The 18192-nt window shown below is 43.0% G+C and overlaps 1 protein-coding gene across 3 annotated transcripts in view; it reads left to right on the top strand.

Annotated features, from left to right (window-relative positions):
* Positions 1-18192, top strand: part of VPS53 (VPS53 subunit of GARP complex) — a 218790-nt gene that overhangs the window by 18148 nt on the left and 182450 nt on the right. The window lies entirely within an intron of this gene.

Raw genomic sequence — 18192 nt, 5'->3', positions numbered from 1 at the left:
TCGTATTTCAGAATGGCTGTCGTAATAGAAATGCTGAGCTTGCCTTTCTAGCCGTCCTGTCTTGCCATGTCCTGTCCTCCCTTATCAGCACTAACTCAGGTCAGGACTGCTTCTTTGCAATTGCTTCGATGCTGTGATTTCTCCTCTTTGACATTTTTTAGGACAGCTAATTTCTAAAAATGTTCATCCTGCTGCCCAGATTTGGAGTGGGAGGAGCGTATAATCCTACGTTGAAATTTCCAGATCTCTGATATTTCTGTTTCCTTCTGCCAGTTGCTTACAGATATTAGGAGTCTCTTTCTTTTACATCTGTAGTTTTCCCATCTGTCTATTTTTACTACTTTATATCACTTTCTTTTTCCATTTTTCCACTTTATAGTCACTTTCCATTTGATAGCCAGTTTCCTTTGGCCTGTTTGTGAGTAGTTGGCCTTCTTGTCATCATCAGAATTTGTGTGTAGACACATTAGGTTCCTGAAACTGTTGCTGTTTTCTGGACTCCTGTATGGTTTTTAGCCCTCGTTACCTCGTTTTGTCTGTTGGGGTATATTTCATGAAGCATGGCTTCTTTGGCAGATGAGGCCCATGTAAATGGGAACTTCAGAGGGGTCCTACAGAGGGACAGGGCAGCCTCAAGCACTCCAGCTGCATTCTGCTGCTTAGCTGTCCTAATCTGTGTTTGATCGTATTGTCTGCTTCTTCAGACACCGTATCAGCTCTGGCCACTAAATGAAATCCAAGGCCAGGCATGGTGGCCCACACCTGCAATCCCAACACTTTGGGAGGCTGAGGCGGGGAGATCACTTGAGCCTAGGAGTTCAAGGCCAGCCTGGGCAACATGACAAAATCCTGCATCTTCAAAAAGTACAAAATTAGCTGGGCATGGTGGTGGCCTGTGCCTGTAGTCCCAGCTACTGAGGAGGCCGAGACAGGAAGATCAGCTGAGCCAGGAAGTTCGAGGCTGCAGTAAGCCATCATCGCGCCACTGCACTCCAGCCTGGGAAACAGAGTGAGACCCTGTTTCAAAAAAAAAAAGAAATCCAAATTCCTTTGCTTGGCATTCAAAATTCTGGTCTCCAATTCCAGTTTTGCCTCCTCTTGTGTTCTGTCTACACTGAAGACTTTGTGCTCTACGAGCATGCGTGTGCTTTCTGGACCTGTGCTTACAGACTCTCTTGTGCTTGAAATGCTTTTCCTCCTATTTCTTTAAGCCGCCGCATTTCCCAATCTTACCCATCCAAGGACCAGCTCAGATACTAGTTTCTTGACGATGTTTTCCATTGACCTTATCTGAATACACCAAGGAATCAGAATTTTGAACTGGAAAGGATTTGAAACTCATCTGGGCCCCTCCCCTCATTTTACAGAGGAGAAAATGGATTCCAGTGTCCCTTGATGTCCTTTCTCCATAAATCCCACAGCCCCATTCTTGTACTTTTCATTTGGCTTTTGGGGTCTTCCTTGACTTACCAGAGAACAAGTCTCATCCCTTTGATGTTTGTAAGCTCCTGGAAGGTAAGAACTGTATCTTTGTCATCTTTCTATTTCACTACACACAGGCCACATGCAATAACATTTTATTCAACTGAGCCGGGCACAATGGCTCATGCCTGTAATCTCAACACTTTGGGATGCCTAGGTGGGAGGATGACTTGAGGCCAGGAGTTTGAGACCAGCCTCGGCAACATAGCAATACACGTCTCTACGAAAAGGTAAAATAATTAGCTGGGTGTGGTGGTACAAGCTTCAGTGAGCTCTAATGGTGCCGCTGCGCTCCAGCCCGGATGACAGAGCGAGACCCCGTCCCCAAAAGCAACAGCAAAACCCCCACAACATTTTATGCAACTGTATTGAATATTTTGTCTGTCTAAGATTGTTTATTAATTATAAATAAACAAAAACATTTTATCATAAAAACATCATTTTGATCAGCAAGTGGGTGTTCCTTAAAAGTGATTTAAAACTTGCTTTGTGCATTAAGAGTCCCAACTTGCTGCTACTGGGAATAGTAACACTGCTTGTTCAGAGTGATTCAGTCTACATTTGGAATGGCTCACTAGAAGTCTTACAGTGCAGGAGTCATAGATGTTTAAAATTTCAAGAATGTGAAAATAGTGAGTGATTCATCAGCATTTTTTGTTGGGTCGTGCTGTGTATAATAGATGTATATCTTTCAGTTATTTACGTTTCAGCCTGTGGTTCTGGACTCTTGCAAACTAGCGGTATTGCAGAGTCAGACCCAGAATTAGACAGTCTGCAGGAATGTCGGCGTTCTCCCCCATCCCGTATTAATAGGTTACAGGTTGCCGCGGCAGAGCAGGTCGTATTTCAGAGAGCAAGACCACATTTCCAAGAATGTTTAGATAGCATTTCAATCTGTGATGGAATTTTGTATTCGTCTCCTTAGAATCCAGACAGAAAGGAAGCCCAGAAGAAATAATTGCTTTTCCTGTCATGTCCCCATCTGTCTTTTCCAGCACTTTGTAATGCAAACTGAAGTAGAAGCTTTTTTTTTTCCAAGGAGCTCTTGGGTCCTGTCCTTGTCAACTCCTAGGGGTGAAAGCCTTGCTCTCCAGCCCTGGCTGGCTGGTTTGCTAAAAGGAGTCTATTTGACTGGCACAGACTTGGTGGAATTACAGATGTTCCAAAATACTGAGTTTTGTAGGTCAAGAGGCCCCACGTTCCCCTCTTCCCTGGAAGAGAAGAGAAGTTTGCTTTCAGCACTCGCTTCCTAAGCTTCTGAAGAACACTCAGAAGGGAGTGGCAATATGGACAAAAGGAGGTTTTCCTTTTATAAATTTAATCTTGATTGTGTTTAACCAGAACCGATGTGCCGCTTTTAAATTTGTATTTATTATTATTATTTTAGGGACAGGGTCCTGCCCTGTTGCTCAGGCTGGAGTGCAATCATTGTTCACGGTAACCTTCAACCCCTGGGGCCAAGTGATCCTCCCACCTTAGCCTCCGAAGTAGCTAGGACTACAGGCATGTGCCACCACACACAGCTATTTTTAATTTTTAATTTTTAATTTTTGGTAGAGATGGGTTCTTCCTGTCTTGCCCAGGCTGGTCTTGAACTCCTGGCCTGAAGTGATCCTCCTGCCTTGGGTTCCCAAAATGCTGAGATTATAGGCATGAGACACTTATTATTACAAGTCGTCCCCACTTACCTGTGGGGGATACATTCCAAGACCCCCAGTGGATGCCTGAAACCCAGAGAGTAGCAAACCCTATATATGCCGTATTTTTTCCTATATATACATACCTGTGATAAACTTTAGCATGCAAATTAGGCACAGTAAGAGATTCACCACAATAACTAAAAATAAAATAGCACAATTATGACAGTATGCCAGCATCACTCCTCTTGTGATTTGGAGCTGTATGTAATAGCTGAGATGGCTGCTAGGCTATACCCAGCCTAGATGTGCTCCTTGCTTCTTTTTTGTTTGTTTTGTTTTTGAGACAGAGTCTCGCTGTCAGCCAGGCTGCAGTGCAGTGGTGTGATCTCAGCTTACTGCAACTTCTGCCTCCTGGGTTCAAGCGATTCTCCTGCCTCGGCCTCCTGAGTAGCTGGGATTACAGGCATACACCACCATGCCTGGCTAATTTTTGTATTTTTAGTAGAGACGGGATTTCACCATGTTGGTCAGGCTGGTCTCAAACTCCTGACCTCATGGTCCGCCCGCCTTGGCCTCCCAAGGTGCTGGGATGACAGGTGTGAGCCACCGCGCCCGGCTGGGTGTGTGCTTCTAAATCTGTAAATAAGGGGAAAGTGTTTACTTCACATTCGTGGGGAAAGTGTTGACTTCACATTCGTGGTGTCTTAAATGACTTTTAGCAGAAAAGTTCCTTTTGAAAAGCAATGTTTTTGACTCAAAAATTATTTGGGGGTAAGGAATGATTTAAATATTGAAGGCATAATTAGGTCATTTCTTGAGCTTCTTGAAGTTTCTGAAATACCAGCCGCTTGGTTAACATTCTGCTAAACGTTTGCAGAGTCTTTGTTTTTTGACCACCTTCTATGTGGGCCAGCTTGAACTGGTCTAGTCTGTGACCTCTTCTAACCAGACGATGATGCTCTTACAAAGTTTATATGGCACGGAATCCTCCCCATTTTTATCTGTTGAAATCATCAGTCAAAAGCTTCAATTAAATGCCCACATGTTTGAAACTTTGTGGATGAGTCAATTCAACAAGTACATGATGTGGTATGCTATGAAATTTCTGCAGCTTCCCAAGAATTAAAATGGATGGCTTGAACGTAGGTGAAAGAGAGGTGAATAGAGGGGCGGGTTAGAGGAAGAAAAAGCCGGCAGTGGGAAGTTTCAAGAGTGGCCAACGTTGACCAGTCGTCAGTAAGCTCTCAGACTCACAGGAGAGGATCAGCCACCGAGTTTCTGTCTCTTCAGTGGAGCCTGGCTGCAATGTAGCTATTTCTTTGATCAGAACAAGAGTAAGGTTTGGGAGGAGAAGAGAATTATTACAAGTCGTCCCCACTTATCTGTGGGGGATACATTCCAAGACCCCCAGTGGATGCCTGAAACCCAGAGAGTAGCAAACCCTATACATGCCGTATTTTTTCCTATGTATACATACCTGTGATAAACTTTAGCATGCAAATTAGGCACAGTAAGAGATTCACCACAATAACTAAAAATAAAATAGCACAATTATGACAGTATGCCAGCATCACTCCTCTTGTGATTTGGAGCTGTATGTAATAGCCGAGATGGCTGCTAAGTGACTAATAGGTGCTGTATTCAGCATGGATATACTGGGTGAAGGAATGATTCGTGACCTGGTCAGGACAGAATTGGGTGGTGCAAGATTTTATCACACTACTCAGAATGGCGCATAATTTAAAATTTACTAATTGTCTGTTTCTGGAATTTTCCATGTAATATTTTTGGACCACAGTCAACTACAGGTGGCTAAAACCTCAGAAAGTGAACAGCTGATAAGGAGGGGGTGCTGTATTGCTCACTCCTTCGCTTTGGAAGAAGGATTAGGTAATTATAGTACAATCTTCCACCCAGTTCAGGAGTCCTTTGTATTACATTTCTGACGTTTCATTATCTTGCAGAAGCTTGGCTACTTTCAGTGATGGGGAGCTAGCTTGCTACTTTGTTGGTCCACAGGACAGACTAGTTCAGTTTTATAGCTTTAGTTGTGAGAAACTCCTTTCTTAGATGGGACTGAAACAGTGAAATAGACTTCATTGTAACTTCTTGTTGATCTTAGTTCTGCCAGCTGGACGGGTGTAAGCCTAATCCCTTTTCCTTACTACAGCTTCTGAAATTGAAAATGGATATTATGTTCCTAAGTGTTCCCTTTTCTAGGCTAACCATTCTTAGTTTTTTCATCTTTATAATGTAATTTCCAGACCCTTTATCATCCTTGCTCTTGATAGCTGTTTGTCAGCATCCCTCTTAAAATGTGGTTCCCAGGAGTGGACATGCTGTGTCAACATACACTGAGACAGTTGACCTCCTTGTTCTGGGCTGAGCTCATTAACTTAGGGACTGGGGGTCCAGAGTGTCTGTCAAGTCCCTGAAATTAACTGTAAATTTTTGTATGTCTAGACATATTTATGGGAGGAAAACTTATTGATTTTTCTAGATTTTCTAAGGAGTCTGTGACTCTTCAAAACTTAAGGGCCACCGATTTTAGACACTGTTCTTCCATTACCTTGGATTTACTGAGATTTTTGATTGTAGACACTGTTCTTCCATTACCTTGGATTTGCTGAGATTTTTTATTTTAGACACTATTCTTCCATTACCTTGGATTTCCTGAGATTTTTGGCAGCTGTATTACATGGTTGGCTTCTACTGAGTTGGCAGTCACCTGAAACCCCCAGGTCAAGAGTCGCAAACAGATGTCCACAGAGCTGGGAAAGTAACCTAAGCGGCGTAAGCAGGCTGGTGTGTGTCCACATGCATCCACCAGGTCCTAAGGGGATAGTCACAGGTGAATTCTAACCAGCTGTTGTCACGTCTAAACGTAGACCTGGAATTGCCAGATCTATCAGTTTTTCAAGAGCAGCCGGAAATCCGGATTTTCATGTAACTCTCACAATTTTTAACTGTTGGCTTAGTGTTTTTCACAAACAGTGCAAAGGCCAAACAAAACACATCTGTGGGCCAGTACTGTCCCAGGTCTTTCTTCATATGACTTTCATTTAAACTTTCTCCACCTCTGTTTGTGCAAGAGAGTCTTTGAAATTGTCAGACTGTGTGTGTCTCAGCTTTCGTTTCATCCCACTAGTTCTGCTCGATTGTTTATCCCATCAAGATCTTTGGGAGCCTCGATGACCTCCCCACTTTATCATTAGCAGATTTGCCAGACATGCCTTCTGTGTCTTCATTCAAGTTGTAGATGAAAAGGCAGAATGGGGTGGATTCAGAGCCGTGTGACGTGCCGTCAGAGGCTTCCTGTTCTTCCTCCTCACTTCATCGCAAAGTGCCAGACCCAAAAAACAGGATTTCTACCTGTCTGTGCGTGTCGTCCGGGGCTGTGTTTCTTCATCTTACCATGTCTTGATTTTCACCAAAAAAGGAGGCTGTTAATACTTGCCTTCTTCACTTTTACATAGAGATATCATAAAGATTTATGAACTAAAGCAGCAAAGTACATTGCCTTCCAAGGAGAAAGTGTTCCTTGCTTTTCTTCCTCAAAATTAGCATATTATGCAATTCAAGCATTAGAACGAAAATAGACTGGGCTTGGTAGCTTATGCCTGTAATCCCAACACTTTGGGAGGTGGAGGTGGGCGGATCGCCTGAGATCAGGAGTTTGAGACCAGCCTGGCCAACATGGGGAAACCTGGGCTTTACTAAAAATACAAAAATTAGCCAGATGCAGTGGTGCGTGCCTGTAGTCCCAGCTACTCACGAGGCTGAGGCTGGAGAATCACTTGAACCTAGGAAGTGGAGGTTGCAGTGAGCTGAGATGGTGCCACTGCACTCCAGCCTTGGTGACAGAGTGAGACTCCATCTCAAAAAAAAAAAAAAAAATTAGTCCAGCATGGTGGCACAAACCTATAGTCTTGGCTACTCAGGAGTTTGAGGTAGGAGGATTGTGTGAGCCCAGGGATTTGAGGTTACAGCAGTCTATGATGGCACCTCTACACTGCAGCTTGGGGACCCTGTCTCAAGTGAAAAGAACAAAAATAACTGCTCTCCAAGACTGACTTCCCAGCATGGCATTGATCTTCATTATGTGGGATTTTGAATTTGTCATTGTCAGCTCACTAGAAGGAGACTTTATATTCTTATCCTCCCTCACTTTAAATTGATGCTTTCTCTCATCCTCTCTTGGGAGGAAAATGAAGCCCATTGATTGATAAAAATTGAAGAAAGTCATTGGTATTAGTATTAAAGGGACCACAAATAGTTTGGAAAAAAATGGCAATTGCTACTTGCTTCTTCCTACTAAAACATACCACAGCTAAAGCGACTGAGCTTTTAGAGTATGGCCTCGAAGTTTCCTATTAGTGGCCAAGATTGGCTGGACATTTTTTATTTCTTTTCTGTTATTGTTTTTTGCGTTGTACTTTTCAGCATGTCTGCAAATAACACTAAACTTCAGGAATTGCTGAGGTTTGGACATGACCTGGGAGTGCCCTCAACACCGTGATCTGTGGGGCAGCCCTGGAGTCGGGTTGTTAGATCAGCCTTTTGTAGGGGCAGAGTTTTGATTCGGGCTCACAGTCATTTCCCAACCAGGATTTCTTACGTCTAGTGCAGAGGTCAAGGTTGGCTTGCCTTTGTCAAGTTGAATCTGGTGACTGTTCATTTTGCCTGCTTCTAGAGTGCTACTGGTTGTAGTTGAGGCGGGGCGGGCGACTGTTCATTTTGCCTGCTTCTAGAGTGCTACTGGTTGTAGTTGAGGCGGGGCGGGCGACTGTTCATTTTGCCTGCTTCTAGAGTGCTACTGGTTGTAGTTGAGGCGGGGACTCATAAAATGTTCATTAACTGTTTAACAATGTAGTGCAACTGGGTTTGGCCTCACTACCATTCTTCATCCTGTTTATTGCACACGAGCCTTGTGTATTAGTCCGTTCTCACACTGCTATGAAGAAATACCTTAGACGGGGTAATTTATAAAGGAAAGAGGTTTAATTGACTCACATTTCTGCAGGGCTGGGGATGCCTCAGGAAACTTACAATCATGGTGGAAAGGGAAGCAAACCCATCCTTCTTCACAAGGTGGCAGGAGAGAGGAAGAATGAGAGCTGAGCGAAGGGGGAAGCCTCTTACAAAACCATCAGATCTTGTGAGAACTTACTATCACGTGAATAGAATGGGAGAAACCACCCCATGGTTCAGTGACTTCCCACCAGGTCCCTCCTATGACATGTAGGGATTTGGGGAACTACAGTTCAAGATGAGATTTGGGTGGGGACACAGCCAAATTGTATCACCTTGATAGCGCTTTTTTGGCAGGGAGACGTGTCTGCGGCATATTTGGAACACTTTGCCACGTATCCTCTAAAATCCCTCATTTTTAGAAAAGCTATAAGGAATCCAAATAGCTATCTTTTCTCTCCTCTATGTACAGTGAAGGACTGGGCATTTTATTTGAATTCTCTAAGGATTGGTGTAGTTAGATATCTTCAGTGATGTAACATTGGATGGCATCCTGGTAAAGTGAAAAAAACTTGAGCTTTGAATTTAAATTTTGTCTCTGCTGTTATCTGTGTGACCTTGGACAAGACACTTAACTTTTCATCTGTGACATGGAGATAATAATACCTACCTCAGGGTTAGGGGGGATTAGAATTAATATACTTTATTTTATTTATCCACTTATTTATTTATTTGTTTTTGAGACAGGGTCTTACTTTGTTGCCCAGGCTAGAGTGGAGTGGTGCAATCACAGCTCGCTGCACCCTCAACCTCGTGGGCTCAAGTGATCCTCTCACTTCAGCCTCCCGAGTAGCTGGGACCACAGGCACGTGCCACCATGCTCATCTTTTTTTTTTTTTTTTTTGAGACTGAGTCTTGGTCTCTCTCCAGGCTGGAGTGCATTGGTGCGATCTTGGCTCACTGCAGCTTCTGCCTCCTGGGTTCAAGCAATTCCCCTGCCTCAGCCTCCTGAGTAGCTGGGACTACAGGCATGTGCCACCACGCCCGGCTAATTTTTTGTATTTTAGTAGAGATGGGGTTTCCCCATGTTGGCCAGGATGGTCTCGATCTTCTGACCTCATGATCTGCCCGCCTCAGCCTCCCAAAGTGCTGGGATTACAGGTATGAGCCACCGCACCTGGCTTTTTTTTTTTGAGATGGAGTCTTGCTGTGTCACCCAGGCTGGAGTGCCGTGTTACGATCTCTGCTCACTGCAACCTCCGTCTCCTGGGTTCAAGTGATTCTCCCTGCCTCAGCCTCCCGAGTAGCTGAGATTACAGGCGACCACTACCACGCCCGGCTAGTTTTTATATTTTTAGTAGAGACAGGGTTTCACCATGTTGGCCAGGCTGGTCTTGAACTTCTGATCTCAGGTGATCTGCCCACCTTGGCCTCTCAATGTGCTGGGATTACAGGCGTGAGCCACTGCGCCCAGCTAATCTAATTTTTAAGTATTGTGTAGATGAGGTCTCGCTATGTTGCCCAGGCTAGTCTCAAACTCCTGGCCTCAAGCAGTCCTTCTGCCTCAGCCTCCCAAAGTGCTGGGATTACAGGCATGAGCCACCATACCTGGCCTAGAATAAACGTATTTTAAAACACCTTGCACAATGTTGGGCTCACTCATGTTTAGTAAATGGCAGGAACACCAGTGCTGCTGATACACAGTCCACTGGAATTTCAGTGTTCCTAGTTCTGTGCATCCAGGTATTTGTCGAGTTCCTGTGGCTTTTCCATCAGCTCCATCAGCTCCTCTCCATCCCCACTGCTGTGCTTTAAAGCAACTCCAGGTTTACTTGTTCTGAATTATCCCAGGCCCCTTACTGCCTTCAGCGTGCTGTTCTCTGTGAATAAAAATGGCGGCACAGCTTACCTACAGTCCAGAATATCTGCTGTGGCAACAGTGGTGGTCAAAGGTTCATTTCTCTTGTCCTGTCCTCAAGACCTCCATTAGATATTTGCCTGGCGTAACATGCAATATCACCCTATAGTTAAAATAAACATTCCACTTGACAACAGAATTTATTATTTGTATTGTTTTTGAAATTTGAGACTGCAGATAGATTTTTTTTCATTTCTAGTTTTTATAACTTCCAAATTCTTCTTTTTTTTCTTCTTAGAGACAGGGTCTCACTCTGTCATTCAGGCTGGAATGTAATGGCAGGATCGTAGCTCACTCTAGCCTTGAACTCCTGGGCTCACGTGATCCTTCCACCTCAGCCTCCCAAGTAGCTAGGACTACAGGTGCACACCACTATGCCTGGCTATTTTAAAACACTTTTTGTAGAGATGGAATCTCACTATGTTGCCCAGGCTGGTTTAGAACTCCTGGCCTCAGGTGATCCTCCCACCTACGCTTCCCAGAGTGCTGGAATTACAGGCATGAGCCACTGCAACCAGCCAATTCTCTTCTCTCTCTCTTTTTTTTTTTTAGAGACAGGGTCTCGCTCCAGGGTCATCCAGGCTGGAGTGTGGCGTGCATAGCTCACTGTCTCAAACTCCTGGCCTCAAACGATCCTCCCACCTCAGACTTCCAAGTAGCTAGGACTACAAGTGCATGTCACCATGTCTGGCTAATTTTTTAATTTAAAAAGTTTTTTTTTGTAGTGATGGGGTGTTCCTTTATTGCTCTGGCTGGTCTTGGACTCCTTGCCTCAAGCGATCTTCCTGCCTCAGCCTCCTGAGTGGCTGGAATTACAGGTGCAAGCCACCACACCTGTTTCCAAATTTTTCTCAGTCATACACATGCGTCTTAACTTGCAATGAAGAATAAGTTCTTATTCTGATAAACCCATCATAAGTCGAAAATATCCTAAGTTGAAAATTTATTAATACATGTAATTTACTGAACATCATAGCTTAGCCTACCGTGCCTTAAATTTATTTGCTCAGAACACTTACATTAGGCTACAGTCAGGCAAATCGTCTGACACCGAGCCTATTTTATACTAAAGTGTTGAATAGCTCATGTGATCTATTGAATACTGTACAGAAAGTGAAAAACAGAATGGTTGTATGGATACCGAAAGTATGGTTTCTACAGAATGTTTCTCACCTTTGCACCATCGTATAGTAAGAAAATTCTGTGTTGAACCATCCCAAGTTGAGGGCCGTTGGTATATTATTTTAGAAGAAAAGTATTTTTGGATGCCGTATTGTAATGAACAGAAGGAACTGACACCTGGGTCACTGCAGGGAGCCTTTGCTGCCTGTTCAACACCGGTTTCCAGACCCAGGCTCTTGGAACTGCAGTCTTCCCTTCCTGGCTCTCAGACTCACAGCTGCCCGCTTTCTCCACTCCAGCTGTTTGTGTTGAGTACGTCTGTCTTTTTGTTTTCTCTGTCTCTCATCGCATCTCTAAAGCAAGGCAGTTTTTACGCCAAGATCATCAGGACTTTTACAGGTATTGGGATCTGTTTTCCTTTATTAGTCTTTTTTTTTCTTTTTTTTTGAAACAGAATCTAGCTCTTGTTGCCCAGGCTGGAGTGCGATGGCGCGATCTCGGCCCACGGCAACCTCCGCCTCCTGGGTTCAAGCGATTCTCCTGCCTCAACCTCTCGAGTCGCTGGGATTACAGGCGTGAGCCACCATGCCCGGCTAATTTTTTGTATTCTTTAGTAGGGACGGGGTTTAATTATGTTGGCCAGGCTGGTCTCGAACTCCTGACCTCGGTGATTCACTCGCCTTGGCCTCCCAAAATGCTGGGATTATAGGTGTGAGCCACCGCGCCCGGCCAACTTGTTGATTTAAGAAAAGAAAAAAAAGAAATCTCTGGGACTTTGATTGGGATTGCGTTGAGTCTATAGATCAATTGAAGGAGAATTGACATCTTTACAATATTAAATCTTCCAATATATGAACGTGGAATATTTCTTCATATATTTAGGTCTTTAGTTTCTCTCAACAGTGTGTTTTAGTTTTTAGTATATAGATCTTGCTCATAGTTTGCTAGATTTATACTAAATATTTTGTGGTTTTTGGTATGATTATAAATGGTATCTCTTAAAATTTAAATTTCCATTTGTCTCTTGCTAGTTGTGGAAATGTAATTGATTTTTATTTATTGACCTTATATTGTGCAGCTTTGCTGAACTCACTTATTAGTTTCAGGAATTTTTTTTTTGTAGGCTTTTGGGATTTTTAAAAAGTAGATAGTCATCTCACCTATGAATAAAATATTTTTTTGCCTTATTACTCTGGCTAGGACCTACAGTGTGATATGGAATAAAACTGGTGAAAGTGAATAGTTTGCTTTGTTCCCATGATATAGTTGGATTTAAATCTAGCATCTTGCTTGTTTACTGTTTGTTCTTGTACCTCCTTGTCCTGGGTCCACAATATGCATCTTTATCACAGTCGTATTGTCACTGATATCACAGTGATGACATTGTATCACTTCACATGTGATGTGAGAGTCTTTTCATAGCAGGCTTCTGACCTCTTCCTCACATCCTCTCTGCGTTCCACTCTGCCCCACATCTTGTTTTTACGTATTATGAACACCATCACTGTTGCTATTTTTGCTAATTAGAGTAATTAAAAATAAATTTTAAAAATATTTTTATTGTTTGTCAGTTTTCAAGTTTCTACATTTATTTTATATTTTTAGAGATGGGGTCTTGCTACGTTGCCTGAGCTGGCCTCAAACTCCTTGGCTCAAGTGATCTTCCTGCCTCAGCCTCCTGAGTAGCCGGAGGCTATTGGCGTGTGCCACCACACCCAGCTATTTTATTTTATGTTTGAAGAAGTAAATTGTATTGTGTATCTTTAAGGTGTATAACATGTTATAGGATACATATAGACAGTAAAATAGCCTGCAGAGAAGCAAATGAAGGTATTTGTCACCTCACATAGATCTCATTTTTATCTCCTTAGATCTGAGTTTTTTCTGTACCATATTTGTTCTGCCTCATGAACTTCCTTTAGTGTTTCTTATAACACAGTCTGCTGGCAAGAAATGCTCTCAGCTTTTCTTTGCTTGAAAAGTTTTAATTTTGCTTTTATTTTTTAAAAATATTTTTGCTTGGTTTAGGACTCTAGGTTGGCAGCTTTGTTGTTTTATTTTATTTTTTTAGTACTTTAAAAATGTCAGTCATTGTCTTCTAGCTTGCATTGTTTCTGAGAAGTCAACCCTTATTCCTCTTGGGATCTCAGCACTTCTTGGATCAGTGGTTTAATGCCTTTCACTTAAAAAAAAAATTCTCAGCCATTATCTCTTCAAATGTTTCTGTTGTGTTCTCTCTTCCTCCTAGAATTCTACTTACATGTCTTTTAGAACATTTAATACTGTCCTGCAGGTGTTGGATTTTCTTTTCTTTTTTCCTCTTTGTGTTTCAGTTTGGGTACTTTCTATTGACCCACCTTAAAGTTCACTGATCCTTTTTTTGCTGTGTCGAGTGTGATGAGGCTGTTGAAGGAATTCTTCAGCCCTGACACCATGTCCTTTTTTCTAGCACTTCCATTTGATTCTTTCTTATAATTTCCTGCTCTCTGCTGCAATTCTTCATCTGCTCATGCAGGTAAAACACCTTTTCTACCAGATTCTGTAGCATATTATTCATTGTTATTTTAAAATCCCCTCCTCTGTAGCCTGTCTAATATTTATACCAAATGGCTCCTCTTTGAGACAGGTTCTGTTGGTTGCTTTGTCTCTTAACAATGGGTGCTTTTCCTTTCTTCCCTTTCTTCTTTTTTTTCTTTTTTGGCGTATATATGTCCTAAAATTTTTTATTGAATGCCAGGCATTTTGTGTAGAAGAGGAGAGAGTGCCCCCATTTTTTCCTCATGAACACCCAGTGAAGGTCTTGGAAAAGAGCCTGAGAGTGGGTGCAAACCCACCTGTGCTTACACTTTCCAGGCCTCCCTACCATTGCGCCAGCCCACACTTGGCCTTTAGTAACTTGTTAAAAATTTTCCTTCAGCCCTCTCGCCTGCTTGTGTGGCACCCCCGTCTTCCTTACATGCCTTTCTACATGGAGACGGTTCTCCTGTCCTGTCTTTCCTGGGGGAGCACCTTCCTTCTTGGATTTCAGGATGCTTGGTTGCCTTTAGCTCTCTGCTAGGTTGAAGAAAAGTTGTGGTTTTCAGTTTCCGCTTTCCTCCTTGTTAGTGTAAGAGCAGCACTCTCTGCTTTCTGCATCCTCGGCAGAAGCACAGCTGATCAGCGGGTTTCGTGCAGCATGGTGTGGCAAGTTCATTAATTCAATTTCAAATCCCACACTGCAGCTGATCCTCAAGAATCTACCACTTTTTGAGTTTTAGTGTAGTTTAAAAAAGGCTTATCACCAAGTACCTGAAAAGGGCTGCTGTGTTTAAAGTGTTCTGTTCTATGAATTGCAGCTGAATAGACTAAGAAATGGGTATTAAAATATTTCTTCCTTTTCTAATTACATATATCTATGTGAAACCAGATTTTCTTCCTATTTTCAACCAAAACAGCATGTCACAGCACAGGAATGTTGGTATCCCCCACGATTCCTATGCTGGAACTTAATCCCTATTGTGACAGGATTTAGAAGCAGGGCCTTCGGGAGGTGACTGAGTCACAAGGGGTCTGCCCTCATCTGTGAGATCAGTGTCCTCATAAAAGACTTTTGAAGGATGGCCATTTGCCCCTTTCCCCATGTGAGGACACACAGAAGATGCCGTCTGTGAGGAAAGGATCCTCACCGGGCACCAGATCTCCCGGTGCCTCCATCTTGGACTTTCCAGCTTCCAGGACTGTTAACAATTTCTGTTGTTTAGAAATTACCCAGTTTAAAGTATTTGATTATATTAATAGCAGCCTAAATAGACAAAGAGATGGGTATTAAAGTATTTCTTCCTTTTCTAACTACATATATCTATGTGAAGCCAGATTTTCTTCATATTTTCAACCAGAACAACAGATCACAACAGATTCAATACGGAAGTGTGTATGGGAGTCCAGCTGGTGTTTATCAGAGCAGACACTAAAGATTTTTGCAGAGACACCCCAGCAGTGCCACGCTTCTCAAGAAATTTGTTTTGTAGGCCGGGCGCAGTGGCTCACGCCTGGAATCCCAGCACTTGGGGAGGCTGAGGCAGGCAGATCACGAGGTCAGGAGTTCGAGACCACCCTGACCAATATGGTGAAACCATGTCTCTACTAAAAATACAAAAATTAGCTGAGTGTGGTGGCGGGTACCTGTAGTCCCAGCTACTCGGGAGGCTGAGGCAGAAGAATAACTTGAACCCAGGAGGCTGAGGTTGCGGTGAGCCGAAGTTGCACCACTGCACTCCAGCCTGGGCAACAGAGCGATATTCCCTCTCAAAACAGAAAACAAAAAACAAACAAACAAAAAAACAACTTTGTTTTGTCTGGGGGAAAATATAGTTATTTTTCAAAAAACATGTAATTTATGCTAACATGTAATATATTTATCATTGTCATGTTTAAATGGATTAACAGATACATATTTTTTATTTAAACCCCTCAGTTTTAATCTCCAACATTGGTATATGTCAGTAGATATAACCTACATAAACCCTTTCAATAAATTTCCAAGGGTATAAAGAGATTCTGAGGTCAAAAAGTTTTAGAAATGCTCTTTAGGATCAGGTAAGAGTGGGAATGGCAGGCAGTTTGTTGTTGATTTTAATGACAGGCACTTTACATAGTGTATCTGTTCATTTGCTCACTCAGTACATATTTAGTGAGTGCCTTCTGTGTGGTTGGCACTATTTTAAGCATTGAGAATTACACAATGAACAAAGCAAAAGACCCTTCTCTCCCAGAGCTGACACCAAGTGTAATGTTGTCTTGTTTCCCGATTCTTTGACTGTTAAGGAGAGATCATCACAATCTTGGTCACTAAGCACTTTTGCCAGAAAATAGACGTTGGATTTTATCATTTGCCCTCTCAGCATGTACTGAATATAGTCATAGGGGTTTTTTCATGTTGTTGATTTGCTTAAGTTTTTTTTTCCTTCTTTTTAAAATATTTAACCTTTCTTAAATGCTTGCTGGGTCATCGTGTATTGTCTTTTAAATATATTGTTGAATCCTAGTATTTTTATCTGGGATTTTGATTCATGTTAAAAAATGAAATTAGTTTGACATTTTTTTCTTTTTGGTTATCATTGTTAGATTTTGTATCGGGTTTATGTCAGTTTTTGTTGTTGTTGTTATTTTGAGACGGAATCTCGCTTTGTCACCCAGGCTGGAGTGCAGTAGTGCGATCTTGACTCACTGCAACCTCTGCCTCCTGGGTTCAAGCGATTCTCCTGCCTCAGCCTCCCGAGTAGCTGGGATAACAGACGCCTGCCACCATGACCGGCTAATTTTTGTATTTGTAGTAGAGATGGGGTTTCACCATGTTGGCCAGATTGGTCTTGAACTCCTGACCTGAAATGATTCACCCACTTCGGCCTCCCAAAGTGCTGGGATTACAGGCGTGAGCCACCGCGCCCAGCCATGCCCAGCTAAATTTTTGTATTTTTTAGTAGAGACGGGGTTTCACCATGTTGGCCAGGCTGGTCTCAAACTCCTGACCTCAGGTGATCCACCTGCCTCGGCCTCCCAAAGTGCTGGGATTACAGGCGTGAGCCACCGTGCCCGACCTTTGTCAGCTTTATAAAACAAACTGGGATGCTTCCCATTTTTTGCAACCGCAGAGACCATTTAAATAGTAAACTGTTTCAGAGAGTCAGACTATAGATAATATACCCTGAAGTCCCTGAAGTCTTTGAAACAATTGACCCATTATCAAGGTCAAGTGCCTTTTGGGAGACTGGTTTCTTGGCAGCCTTTTCTGTTATTTCTGTGGTTATAGTTACATCTTCCACTTCTTCTTGAGTTGATTTTAGTAAGTCCTTGTTCTTGAAAATAATTTTACTCAGATGTTTAAATTTATTCATCCTTTCCAATTCTCTGTTTATATTCTCTTTCCATTCTTTTTGTTTTGTTTTGGTTTTTGAGACGGAGTCTTGCTCTGTCGCCCAGGCTGGAGTGCAGTGGCGCAATCTCGGCTCGCTGCAAGCTCCGCCTCCTGGGTTCAAGCGATTCTCCTGCCTCAGCCTCCCAAGTAGCTGGGACTACAGGCGGCCGCCACCACGCCTGGCTAATTTTTGTATTTTTAGTAGAGATGGGGTTTCACCGTGTTGACCAGGATGGTCTCAATCTCCTGACCTCGTGATCTGCCCGCCTCGGCCTCCCAATGTGCTGGGATTACAGGTGTGAGCCACCGCATCTGGCCTCTCTTTTCATTCTTAATGTTATGTTTTCTCTTTCCCACACCCCCAGTCCTAGATTAAAACAGCCAGAATTTCTTTAGGCCTTCTCAGAGGACTTGCACTTGGATTTATTTGTCAGTTCTCCTCTTTTCCTGTTTCAGTTCATTACTCTATACCTTTATATTTTACTGCTTTCATCTCTGTTGTCTTTATGCTCCTTCTACTTCTTGTTATGTAAGAAGAGCGCTTAAAGGTACGGCTTTTCTCTGAATGCCACTTTGGCCACATCTCCTGAGTGTTAAAAATGAATTTTTAATGGCGGGGCGCGGTGGCTCACGCCTGTCATGCCGGCACTTTGGGAGGCCAAGGCGGGCAGATCACGAGGTCAGGAGATCGAGACCATCCTGGCTAACACGGTGAAACCCCGTCTCTACTAAAAATACAAAAAAATTAGCCAGGCGTGGTGGCGGGCGCCTGTAGTCCCAGCTACTTGGGAGGCTGAGGCAGGAGAATGGCGTGAACCCGGGGGGTGGAGCTTGCAGTGAGCCGAGATCACGCCACTGCACTCTATCTGGGCGACAGGGCGAGACTGTGTCTCAAAAAAAAAAATATATATATATTTAGCCAGGAGTGGTGGCACATGCCTGTAATCCCAGCTACCCGGGAAGCTGAGACAGGAGAATCGCTGGAGCCCAGGAGGCAGAGGTTTTAGTGAGCTGAGATCGTGCCACTGCACTCCAGCCTGGGCGACAGAGCGAGACTCTGTATCAAAAAAAATAAAAAAGAATTTTTATTGTTTTTATTTTTATGGGTTTTTTGTTTTTGTTTTTGTTTTTTTGAGAGAGAGTCTCACTCTGTCACCCAGTCTGGA

This window comes from Pan paniscus, chromosome 19 (assembly GCF_029289425.2).
Source record: "Pan paniscus chromosome 19, NHGRI_mPanPan1-v2.0_pri, whole genome shotgun sequence".
Lineage (NCBI taxonomy): Eukaryota > Metazoa > Chordata > Mammalia > Primates > Hominidae > Pan > Pan paniscus.
This window is presented reverse-complemented; position numbering and strand designations above follow the sequence as displayed.